Source organism: Oncorhynchus kisutch, linkage group LG18 (genome assembly GCF_002021735.2).
Source record: "Oncorhynchus kisutch isolate 150728-3 linkage group LG18, Okis_V2, whole genome shotgun sequence".
NCBI lineage: Eukaryota > Metazoa > Chordata > Actinopteri > Salmoniformes > Salmonidae > Oncorhynchus > Oncorhynchus kisutch.
Genome location: NC_034191.2, coordinates 49,445,791 through 49,458,114, shown reverse-complemented (window position 1 = coordinate 49,458,114; position 12,324 = coordinate 49,445,791). Strand labels below are relative to the sequence as shown.

Genomic DNA, 12,324 nt, shown 5'->3' with positions numbered 1-12,324 from the left:
GACATGAAGAAAATGTAGTCTATTTCAGAAGAACATACTCTGAGTTGTCCTTATGTTAGGCCCTGATATGGCTATGCCATATGGCTGTTGATGTTTAATACATTCTAAGGCTACATGATGGGACGATGATATGAAAAAAAGTTGCAATCTGAACACTCTTCATCAGCCTCTCACAATTTGACAAGCACTTGATAATATTCTCATCAGGACTCGAATTTCCCGGTGGCATCCCACTTGTGTGGCTGTAATGCCCCCTAAAAAAAATCCATGCCTTTTGAGGCCAAAGTGGCCGTTGTGCCCTTGGGCTGAATATAATAGGGTAATTATAATTCCCTTCTCCCAGCTGCCGTGCTCCGAAGCACCTCTCACTCACATGGCTCTCTCAGATGTCGCCAATGCCCATCACATGATCGGGTTCTTCTCGCAGGAATTTCAGCTAAGAAGTAGGCTACAAGTGAATGAAGACAGAAACATCGGGGACGCAACCGCTCGAGTCCCCCTTATCGAATTCCTAGGTGCATATTTAAGATAGAACTGTCCACATGTAGCCTACTTTTCATCAGCCAACATGATGAGTAGGCCTAACGAACAGCAAAAGCACTAACCTATGTCGATCTACTATCCACCATAGTACATACGTTGACCTATTCTTTTGGTTAACTTGTCCTCCTGTGTGAGAAATAAATATTTGAAAACATACTCTGCTACAGTTGTGGGATGCAATAGATCCCAAATTAATACAACCACCCAGCATCAAAAAAACTATTTAAAAGAAATTAGGCTGATCATTTAGCTTAAAAATGTTGATAAAATGTTAGGCAATTTTTTCACATTATAAGCGCAGCAATGAGCACATGGCAGTAGGCTATAAGCGCGAATGTTCCAAAATGCAATCAATTAGCGGGAAAATCATCTTTCCCAAACATGAAACTCACGTTCAGTAATGTATGCCAGTTAGGCTCTACGCCGGTTATAAAGCATGTTAATGTGCTTAATTTTAAGTTAATTTTAAGTTAATTGGCGAACATACTGTGACGTTGGATTCAGACCCCTTGACTTTTTCCACATCTTGTTAGGTTACAACCTTATTCTAAAATGTATTACATTATTTTTTTCCCTCAATCTACACACATTACCCCATAATGACAAAGCAAAAACAAGTTTAGAAATGTTAGCATTTTTATTTTATTTTTTTCTTCAGACCCTTTACTCAGTACATTGTTGAAGCACCTTTCTTTGGCAGCAATTACAGCCAAATCTTCTTGGTTATGACGCTATAAGCTTGTCGCACCTGTATTTGGTGAGTTTCTCCCATTCTTCGCTGCAGATCCTCCCAAGCTCTGTCAGGTTGGATGGGGAGTGTTGCTGCACAGCTATTTTCAGTTCTCTCAAGAGATGTTCAATCAGGTTCAAATCAAGGCTCTGGCTAGGCCACTCAAGGACATTCAGAGACTTGTCCCGAAGCCACTCCTGCGTCGTCTTGGCTGTGTGCTTAGGGTCGTTGTGCTGTTGGAAGGGGAACCTTCGCCCCAGTCTGAGGTCCTGAGCGCTCTGGAGCAGGTTTTCATCAAGGATCTCTCTGTACTACTCCGTTCATCTTTGCCTCAATTCTGACTAGTCTCCCAGTACCTGCCCCTGAAAAACATCCCCACAGCATGATGCTGCCACCACCATACTTCAATGTAGGGATAGTGCAAGGTTTCCTCCAGATGTGACGCTTGGCATTAAGGCCAAAGAGTTAAATCTTGGTTTCATCAGACCAGAGAACCTTGTCTGTAGGTGTCTTTTGGGTAAACTCCAAGTGGGCTGTGCCTTTTACTGAGGAGTGGCTTCCATCTGGCCACTTTACCATAAAGGCCTAATTGGTGGAGTGCTGCAGAGATGGGAGAACCTTCCAGAAAGACAACCATCTCCACAGAGGAACTCTGGAGCTCTGTCAGAGTGACTACCGGGTTCTTGGTCACCTCCCTGACCAAGGCCCTTCTCTCCTGACTGCTCAGTTTGGCTGAGCGTCTAGCTCTAGGAAGAGTCTTGGTGATTCCAAACTTCTTCCATTTTAAGAATGATTGAGGCCACTGTGTTCTTGGGGACCTTCAATGCTGCAGAAATGTTTTGGTACCCTTCCCCAGATCTGTGCCTCGGCACAATCCTGTCTCGGACCTCTACGGGCAATTCCTTCAACCTCATGGCTTGGTTTTTGCTCTGACATGCACTGTTAACTGTGGGACCTTATATAGACAGATGTGTGCCTTTGAAAATCATGTCCAATCAATTGAATTTACCACAGGTTGATCTAATCAAGTTGTAGAAACATCAAGGATCCATGGAAACAGCATGCACCTGAACTCAATTTCGAGTCTCATAGCAAAGGGTATGAATACTTACAGTTCCAGTCAAAAGTTTGGACACACCTACTCATTCCAGTCTTTTTCTTTATTTTTTATATTTTCTACATTGTAGAATAATTGTGAAGACATCAAAACTATGAAATAACGCATATGGAATCATGTAGTAACCAAAAAAGTGTTATATTTGTCCACGTAGCCACCCTTTGCCTTGATGACAGCTTTACACACTCTTGGCATTCACTCAACCAGCTACCTCTGCGGCAGTAGATAAGTTAATTAGAGTTACCAGTTAACTGCCTTGTTCAGGGGCAGAACAACAGATTTTTACTTTGTCAGCTCAGGGATTTGATCTAGCAACCTTTCGGTTACTGGCCCAACGCTCTAAACACTAGGCTGCCTGTCACCCCAATCAGGCCTTCATGGTCGAATTGCTGTAAAGAAACCACTACTAAAGGACACCAATAAGAAGAAGAGATTTGCTTGGGCCAAGAAACACGAGCAATGGACATTAGACTGGTGGGAATCTGTCCTTAGATTTTTGGTTCCAACCGCTGTGTCTTTGTGAGACGCAGAGTAGGTGAATGGATGATCTCCGCTTGTGTGTTTCCCATCTTGAAGCATGGAGGAGGTGTGATGGTGTTTTGCTGGTGACAGTGTAGGTGATTTATTTAGAATTCAAGGCACACTTAACCAGCATGGCTACCACAGCATTATGCAGCGATACCCCATCCCATCTGATTTGCGTTTAGTCCCACTATAATTTATTTTTCAACAGGACAATGACCCAAACACCTCCAGGCTGTGTAAGGGCTATTTGACTAAGAAGGAGTGTGATGGAGTGCCGGGTCAGATGACCTGGCCTTCACAATCAACCGACCTCAACCCCATTGAGATGGTTTGGGATGAGTTGGACCGCAGCGTGAAGGATAAGCAGCCAACAAGTGTTCAGCATATGTGGGAACTCCTTCAAGACTGTTGGAAAAGCATTCCAGGTGAAGCTGGTTGAGAGAATGCCAAGAGTGTGCAAAGCTGTCATCAAGGCAAAGGGTGGCTACTTTGAAGAATCTAAAATAAAAATATACTTTACATTTGTTTAATACTTTTTTGGTTACTACATGATTCCATGTGTGTTATTTCCTAGTTATGATATCTTCACTATTATTCTACAATGTAGAAAAAAAATTTAATAAAGAAAAACCCTTGAATGAGTAGGTGTCCAAACTTTTGACTGGTACTGTATATAAATACGGTATTTGTGTTTTATATGTCTAAAAACCCGTTTTCACTTTGTCATTATGGGGTATTTTGTGTAGATTTGCTGAGGATATTTTTAGTTATTTAATCCATTTTAGAATAAGGCTGTAATATAACAAAATGTGGAAAAGTCAACGGGTCTGAATACTTTCCGAAGGCACTGTAGGCCTATGGGCTAGGATACAAGGTGTGCGACTATGATTTGAAAATGGCGACAAAAAAAAGGTATGCGCTGTTTCTTGCCTGAATGCACAAGCTGGGCATCATTAATAAGTAATAATACATCATTCACAAGTGATAGGCTAATATTGTCACCCATCAGACTATTCTTAACCTCTCTAGGGTACCTGACCAACATCCAGTGAGATTGCAGAGCGCCAAATTCAAATACAGAAATACTCTTTAGAAAAATTCAGAAAAGACAACTATTTTAAATAGGTTTAAAGATTAACTTCTTGTGTTCCCAACCACAGTGTCAGATTTCAAAAATGCTTTACGGCGGAAGCATACCTTACAATTATTTGAGAACAGCCCAGCAGACAAATCATTACAAACAGTAAACAGCCAAGTAGAAGAGTTACACAAGTCAGAAATAGAGATACAATTAATCACTTACCTTTGATGATCTATATGTTTCATATGTTTGCACTCAGAAGACATTCATTTATTCAATAAATGTTCTTTTTGTTCGATAAAGTCTCTCTTTATATCCGAAAACCTCAGTTTTGTTCGCACGTTTTCTTCAGTATTCCACAGGCTCAAACGCAGTCACAACAGGCAGACAAAAAAATCCAAATGATATCCGTAAAGTTCATAGAAACATGTCAAACGATGTTTATATTCAATCCTCAGGTTGTTTTTAGCCTAAATAATCGATAATATTTCAACCGGACAATACTGTTGTCAATATAAAAGGTAAACAAGAAAGGCACTCTCTCGGTCGTGCGCATGAAAAAGCTCTGTGACACGGCAGGGTCCACTCATTCAGACTGCTCTTACTCCCTCATTTTTCAGAATACAAGCCTGGAACAATTTCTAAAGACTGTTGACATCTAGTGGAAGCCATAGGAACTGCAATTTGAGTCCTAAGTCAATAGATACTGTAATGGCATTGAATAGAAAACTACCAAAAAAAGAAATCCTACTTCCTGAATGGATTTTTCTCAGGTTTTCACCTGCCAAATCAGTTCTGTTATACTTAGACATAATTTTAACAGTTTTGGAAACGTTAGAGTGTTTTCTATCCAAATCTACTAATTATATGCATATCCTATCTTCTGGGCCTAAGTAGATGGCAGTTTAATTTGGGCATGCTTTTCATCCAAAATTCCAAATGCTGCCCCCTACATTAGAGAAGTTAATTTAATGTTGTATTTACATATATTAAATAATGTGTATCAGTTTTGATTTAGAGTGGACCATTATCATGCACCTGCCTCAGAACAAGGGCATTATAAAAAAAATACATGTCATCTATGCACTTAAATAGAGAATGGAGGACACATTTCCCATGGTTAATTGTCATGCCTGTCAGGTAAGCTATACTCCTGCTGCAAAGCAAAGCAATGTTCTTAATATTAGGAAAGTTCATAATATAGTAGGCCTAGGATGTCAGTGTGATTAGAGGGACAATAGAGTACTGAGTACCAGGCAGTTAGCAAGTTTGGTAGGCTACTAATGACCATCAACACACGGGGAAGCCTAATTACCCTGACTAAGCGGTCACGTGAAATTTGACTAGCGCCATGACTCGTGAGCGCACGGTCACCATAACAGCCCTAATTGACACAATAGCTTTGTTTCTATTAACTTGTCCAGGGATTTCTTGTTGCCATTTAGAATGCTTAGAAAATAGATGCCACAATTGCCTGCTAGGGTGCGTTTCCATTAAACTGTCGTGTCGATAAAAACAGCTGGATGTCACACAAAAAAAAAACTGTGTTGAATAAAAATGTAGAGGTTGAAGTGTTTTCATTACCCATTTAGGCAAATTTCACATTAATAAATTGCCGACTGTATGTAAGCTATCCCACCGATCATGTCTCAGGTAGCCTGCGAAAGCAAGCACCTATAGAATGCAATAAATGACTATTATTTGCGATATTCAAATAATTCTCAAGTGCCAACGTATTGCCACAGTCCGTGCAATGGTGAAACTTGCACTCCTGTAGATCAGAAATAATTGGATGGTGAAACTTATTCAGACACTCTTCAGTCAGGACAATCCTTGTCCTGCAAATATACATGTTTTTTTGTTACATGTTATTTTGCTTGCAGTCGTCATTCAGAATAAAATGTGGAGTGTAGCTTATAGTTAAGTGATTACATCACGTGTCCCGCTTACCTTCAAAACTATTCGGCAATCATAATTTATTCGAAAAACAGCGTTCACATCATCATTTGTCGCAATAAAGAAAGTTAGACAAAAATAGATTATCCAACACTGTCAAACGGACAAAGATTGTCGATCTTTAGAAAATGTATCCTATATCTGCCTTTTCCATTACACGTCAATAAGAGATGGTTCTACTTGCGTGATTTATATGGCGACAATGCTTTTATCAAATAAACCTGGGTCAACGGAAACGTGCCCACTGTAACGCAAGGAGAACCATCTCTTATGTTTGAATGAATGAAGAAGGAGCGTGATGGGGGAAGTTTCCACGGCAACCAGGGGTATGGGAGTAGCCCCGCCTTCTGGACGGACAGCTGTTAGCAGCTGACACCATGGCTGTAGACAGGGAGGGTCCTTAGAGATTACCATGCTTTAAATCTCCAACAGATGCTGCGTCTTCCTCCGCATTCCTCCAATGCCAAGGCTTAAACTGGAAACTTGGAAACTGCAGTCTTGCAATATCAAACAATAAATATTTAAAAAGTAAGGAAGTTGGAACATCACTTTACATTGGTGACTTATTCTATCAGCATAATTACAGAATTAGGCCTTAATGTAGTCTCTTACATGGCATGCAAGACATGGCCAAACATGAATTTGAAATGAAGAGGTAGTATACAGGTTGCCATGATTATTAAGGATGCTGTATAGTGTGTGTTATGATGTTGGAAAACCACGTAGCCTACTATTAGAATTAGAACATCTCTCCACCTTTGGAGCTGTGCAAAGCTGCCAGCATCACAGAATACCTGGCTGCGTCTGCCAATACAGTAGTCAATCTTGAGTGTGTAGGAGCTATTTTAGGAGCAGGTGACCACACACCTTCCATTTTTCTTTTTACAGTAACAGCCAGAGAAAGACTATTTAAACTATCAACACCTACTTCTCAGGATTTGCGCTGACTGCCAATGTGTGCTGTGGTGACTTCAGTGACATCACCACCATTACTAACCCTTCCTTAAAACACTGTAGCTGTGTTTGAATACCCATACTAACATACTGTATAGTTAATGAGTATATACTACATACTATATACTATTAATTCATTTTAGTATATTGTAAACAAACGGTATCCTTTCAGTTGAGCGTACTCTGTCTACCGGAAGTTGATGCTGTTGCTATGCAACCTCTTGCTAGCTTGTTAGCAAAACAAATTACTAGCTCGACTTCGGGTGTGTTTATAAACTCAATCTGGAGTGCCAGAGTGCGCTCTGGGCATTCGTAAATTCAGGTAGTTGTCAGATTGTCTGTTCGTAAATTCAGAGCTTTCCGCTCTCTGAACGCACAGTGGTTTTGTCAGAGCGTTCTGACCTCACAACCGCAGTCAAGCCCCCAAGCTAACTGGCTAGCTACTTCCAGACTCAAATGAGAGAACACCTCACTGACCATTTTACTTGCCCTAGTAGAGCTGGTTAGGCTGTTTTTATATTATCCAGAGCGTTGGTTACTCGAACTGTGCTGCTGGCAACAATTTATTTACGCTTTTTTTTGCTGACGTTTACTGACACAGGTCATATTCAATAGGTGTTGAGCATTCGTAAATTCATCAGTTATTCTGCGCTCTGCCACAGCCAGATGAGAGTGCTCTGAAATCCGACTAGATAGCCAGAGCGAATTTACAAACACAGCCAAACCTCTAAACCACTTACTAAGCTATGAATGACGTGAATAATCAAGTCAATAAACTTTGGGTAGTTAAATAGAATAAAGTAAATATACTGGCATGTTTGATGTGTTAGTAGCCACCTAAAGTTACAGTAGGTAGCTAACACACCCGGGTACATATTGCTGTAATGATATGCTATGCTGTTCATAAGGACAGCATAGCTAACAAATTGTCAGCCAACCTAATGTGTAAAGTAATTTATTTGAAAAGTCATTACTTTATTACATTGCTCAACCTTTTCTTAACATTTGTCAACAAATTTGTATCCACTCTCGTCGGAATGCGGCTGCATATTTCTCCTCCATTTTCTTCAAATCCGAAAACGTGAAATAGTGTCCCATTGCTTATATACTTCGTATTTTGACGAATGCAGTACGACATCCGGGAACCTTTGGCATACTAACTATATCCATACTATGTCTAATAAGCATACCACATGCTCAATTTGTGTCACAAATAGTATGGTTAGTATGAGTATTTGAACACAGCTTGTGTTCAGTCACACCAATGTACACAACTGTAGCTTGACATAACTTACTGGCTGCATGGTATTGAAGTAGGGATGGTATAAGATTAAGCTACATCCTACGCTACTTCCTTCAGCAATAAGCTACCTGATGTAAAGAGAAGTCCCCCCAATATCCTTGGTTCCACACTCAACAATTATCTCTATGTTATATGTAGCTACGACAGACAGACACTACCTTTGACCTGGCATCGCCACGGGTTCAGGGTCATATTCAATAGTAATAGTAAAACGTAGCAATGGAAAAATACAGTAGCTTATTGAAGTTCAGGTAGTCCGTCCCTATTTCAGTCAAATTTCTTTCATTGGTGTCTAATATACATACGGCCAGCTCTCCCATCTCCCAGCTGGAACAGTTTACTAAAAGCTCATAGAAGGCAAGCCCACTCTGTGTTATTCACATGCTATTCACAACTCTTCAATACTTCTGTCCCAGATCCAGCTGACGTTCTCGCTGTAAGGCACTGGCGTGGGTGTGAAATGTCCTCATTCCCACTGACAGTGACAGTCTCTAGAGAATCAGACCCATGTCTCTCAAGTCATGACCTACTGTATGTGACTGATGTTCTCGTCCTTCTATAACAGTGGCTTCTCAATCAGTTTGGTTGTAAATCTTTTGTTATTACTGTGCAGTTACTATGTTGTGCCTTAGGTAACCTATATACCGGGTCATTTCTGTACTATAACATTAAATGCAACCAATATCACAGAGCAACACACAGTGAATGCTAGTGGACGTTAAGCTGATGTTGGTTCCTCCAAGAGGGTGCATCAGTGTCTTCATGAATAGGCTCTAGCCTATGGGGTCACATTTGGAGCTTTGGTAATGTCTAGGTTGCTCTGAATCCTGAGGATGACAGTAGACATAACAGTGCTTAAAGGCCTTGGACCTTTCAGACATAGTATTTTATCCCTGCAATGATAGTCAGTCAGTAGTTCTCTCCATTGAACTGACATCGCTCCAAACATCTGTTGGTGTATTTGGACGTGTTACAAGCTCAAGCATATGCCTCAGATATGTTTAACATAGGGTGGTGTGGAGTTGTTATTCTTTTAAGAGGTAGTACTCTATTCCCTTCTACCAATTGAACCTCCGTATTTGCATTCTGGCATGACTAGTGTAGGCCTATGCCGAAATTGAATTTGAGGTAATTAATTTCTTCACTCTCATTACTGGAAATGGTGTAGGAATGGACTACGTGTAGCCTGCAGATGCACATCTTCAATTTACCAATCACATTCCGTACAGTTGCTTTAACTTAATTACCTGTTAGCAATCTTCAGGACAATCAAGACTAGGATGTGTTACATTTGAACATGGCCATGCGGTGTTAAGAGTCCAGACAATGCTACATTGTTGCTTCTTCAGCTAACTGTTCCATGTGTTCGGTATTTGAGCAGTCGTCTCGAAATATCGGACACTGTCGTCTGGACTAACAGTGATTGCCATCGAGAAACGATTGTCGGGGTTTTAGAAAGGGGTGCAGGCTTTACGGAAACTCAAGCCATTGCCTACAAATACAACTTAAATTACAGGCTCAGACCAGAGATAGCCTTATTGTGAACTACACTTAGGCCTGTGAAGCGTATCTCCAAAAACGAATTGGAACTTATCACACTAAGATTGTCATGTAACTTTAATAATAGGCTATTGACCGCTATTCGTAGGGGTCAGAAAAATGATGTGCAGACAATGCCCTGAAAAATCGGCCATAGAGGGCTGGTAGGCCTATCAAGACTATTGGATCGTCAACTTGTTATTTATTTTTTATCATGATAAACAATCTTACCTTTTAGAAATCCACGCTCTTGTGCCACATGCGCCTGTGTTTGTATTTCCAATTTATTCGACGCAAAATCAACTAGTATTCCAACATGGAAATCACAGTCGCCCCCATCCCGACTCCCTGCAACAAATCAGCCTTTCTCAATCGTTTTTGTGCTCGGTGAATGAAAAAAAAACAAGGAATTTAAATCAAAGCAAGACGAATGTTGAAGAAAATAAATTATTAAAAGGGGCTGACACAGACAGAAATTCAATGCATAAAACCCCAGCGAAATCTGTCCAGCGACATGATGACAAAAGAAGTCGTCAAAAGTAACCCAGTTCCTGTAGATACACTTCCTACCTCTAAACTTACGCCAGCCCGCATCCACCCCCACTACAACATGGCCGACCTGACTCCAGGGAATGACGCCGTAGCTGGAGATACCAACCCTACAGACCGGTGTCGAGATGGTAGGATGATCATCACAGGATGATCCCCCCCGATAAAATATATATATATATTGAAAGGGAAAAGTCATTGTTTGAACCAGAAATGCGTCTGTGTACCGTGTGTGTGGTTTCATGTGATTTGTTTATGAAAGATGAATCCAATTATATCTCTCCAAAACTGGTGCTATATCGCCACCTACTGGCAGTAGCCTAATATCGGATTATCCCTTGTTTGAACTGCCCTTTTCTACTGTTTGAGTGGGGAAGAGGTTAGTTGCATATTTTGCTACAAGGACCAAGGACCAATCTTCTCAAAATCCACCGGGCTCTCCATTGATTCTCCCTGTCTGCTCCTGTTGAACCATTTAGGCCTAATACATTATTTTATTTTTAAATCCATGTGAACAACGGGACTACAAAAGTAGCAGACTTTGGCAACACTTTAAATACAGTGTAACTGGTATTGTAATGAATCATTGCTACAATGAATTACAATGTACTTAGAGCAGTAACCCTAACCCTTTTTATATTACCTTCATTTAACTAGGCAAGTTAGTTAAGAACAAATTCTTATTTTCAATGACGGCCTAGGAACAGTGGGTTAACTGCCTGTTCAGAGGCAGAACGACAGATTTGTACCTTGTCAGCTCGGGGATATGAACTTGCAACCTTTTGGTTACTAGTCCAACTCTCTAACCACTAGGCTACCCTGCCGCCCCATAAACCCTAATTAACCCTACATACAGTTGAAGTCGGAAGCCAAATACATTTAAACTCAGTTTTTCACAATTACTGACATTTAATCCTAGTAAAAATTCCCTGTCTTAGGTCAGTCAGGTCACCACTTTATTTTAAGAATGTGAAATGTCAGAATAATAGTAGAGAGAGTGATTTATTTCAGCTTTTATTTCTTTCATCACATTCCCAGTGGGTCAGAAGTTTACATACACTCAATTAGTATTTGCTAGCATTGCCTTTAAATTGTTTAACTTGGGTCAAACGTTTCGGGCCTTCCACAAGCTTCCCACAATAAGTTGGGTGAATTTTGTCCCATTCCTCCTGACAGAGCTGGTGTAACTGAGTCAGGTTTCTCGGCCTCCTTTCTCGCACACACTTTTTCAGTTCTGCCCAAAAATGTTCTATAGGTTTGAGGTCAGGGCTTTGTGATGGCCACTCCAATACCTTGACTTTGTTGTCCTTAAGCCATTTTGCCACTACTTTGGAAATATGCTTAGGATCATTGTCCATTTTGAAAACCCATTTGTGACCAAGCTTTAACTTCCTGACTGATGTCTTGAGGTGTTGCTTCAATATATCCTCATCATTTTCCTGTCTCATGATGCCATATATTTTGTGAGGTGCACCAGTCCCTCCTGCAGCAAAGCACCCCCACAACATGAATCTGCCAGCCCCGTGCTTCACGGTTGGGATGGTGTTCTTTGGCTTGCAAGCCTCCCCCTTTTTCCTCCAAACATAACGGTGGTCATTATGGCCAAACAGTTCTATTTTCGTTTCATCAGACCAGAGGACATTTCTCCAAAAAGTACGATCTTTGTCCCCATGTGCAGTTGCAAACCATAGTCTGGCTATTTTATGGCGGCTTCTTCCTTGCTGAGCGGCCTTTCAGGTTATGTCAATATAGACTTGTTTATACTGTGAATTTAGATACTTTTGTAACTGTTTCCTCCAGCATCTTCACAAGGTCCTTTGCTGTTGTTCTGGGATTGATTTGCACTCATCTCTAGGAGACAGAACGTGCCTCCTTCCTGAGTGATATGACGGCTGCGTGGTCCCATGGTGTTTATACTTGCATACTATTGTTTGTACAGATGAACGTGGTACCTTCAGGCGTTTGGAAATTGCTCCCAAGGATGAACCAGACTTGTGGAGGTCTACATTTTTTTTCTGAGGTATTGG

At 40.8% G+C, this 12,324-nt stretch overlaps 1 protein-coding gene across 1 annotated transcript in view; it reads right to left on the bottom strand.

The window, feature by feature from the left end:
• Positions 1-10,364, bottom strand: part of LOC109908785 (tyrosine-protein kinase Yes) — a 53,861-nt gene extending 43,497 nt beyond the window's left edge. The window contains exon 1 of the mRNA XM_020507480.2: positions 9,980-10,364. The gene's annotated coding sequence lies outside the window, so the exon portion shown is untranslated. The remainder of the gene's footprint in view (positions 1-9,979) is intronic.
• Between the last annotated feature and the right edge of the window lie 1,960 nt (positions 10,365-12,324).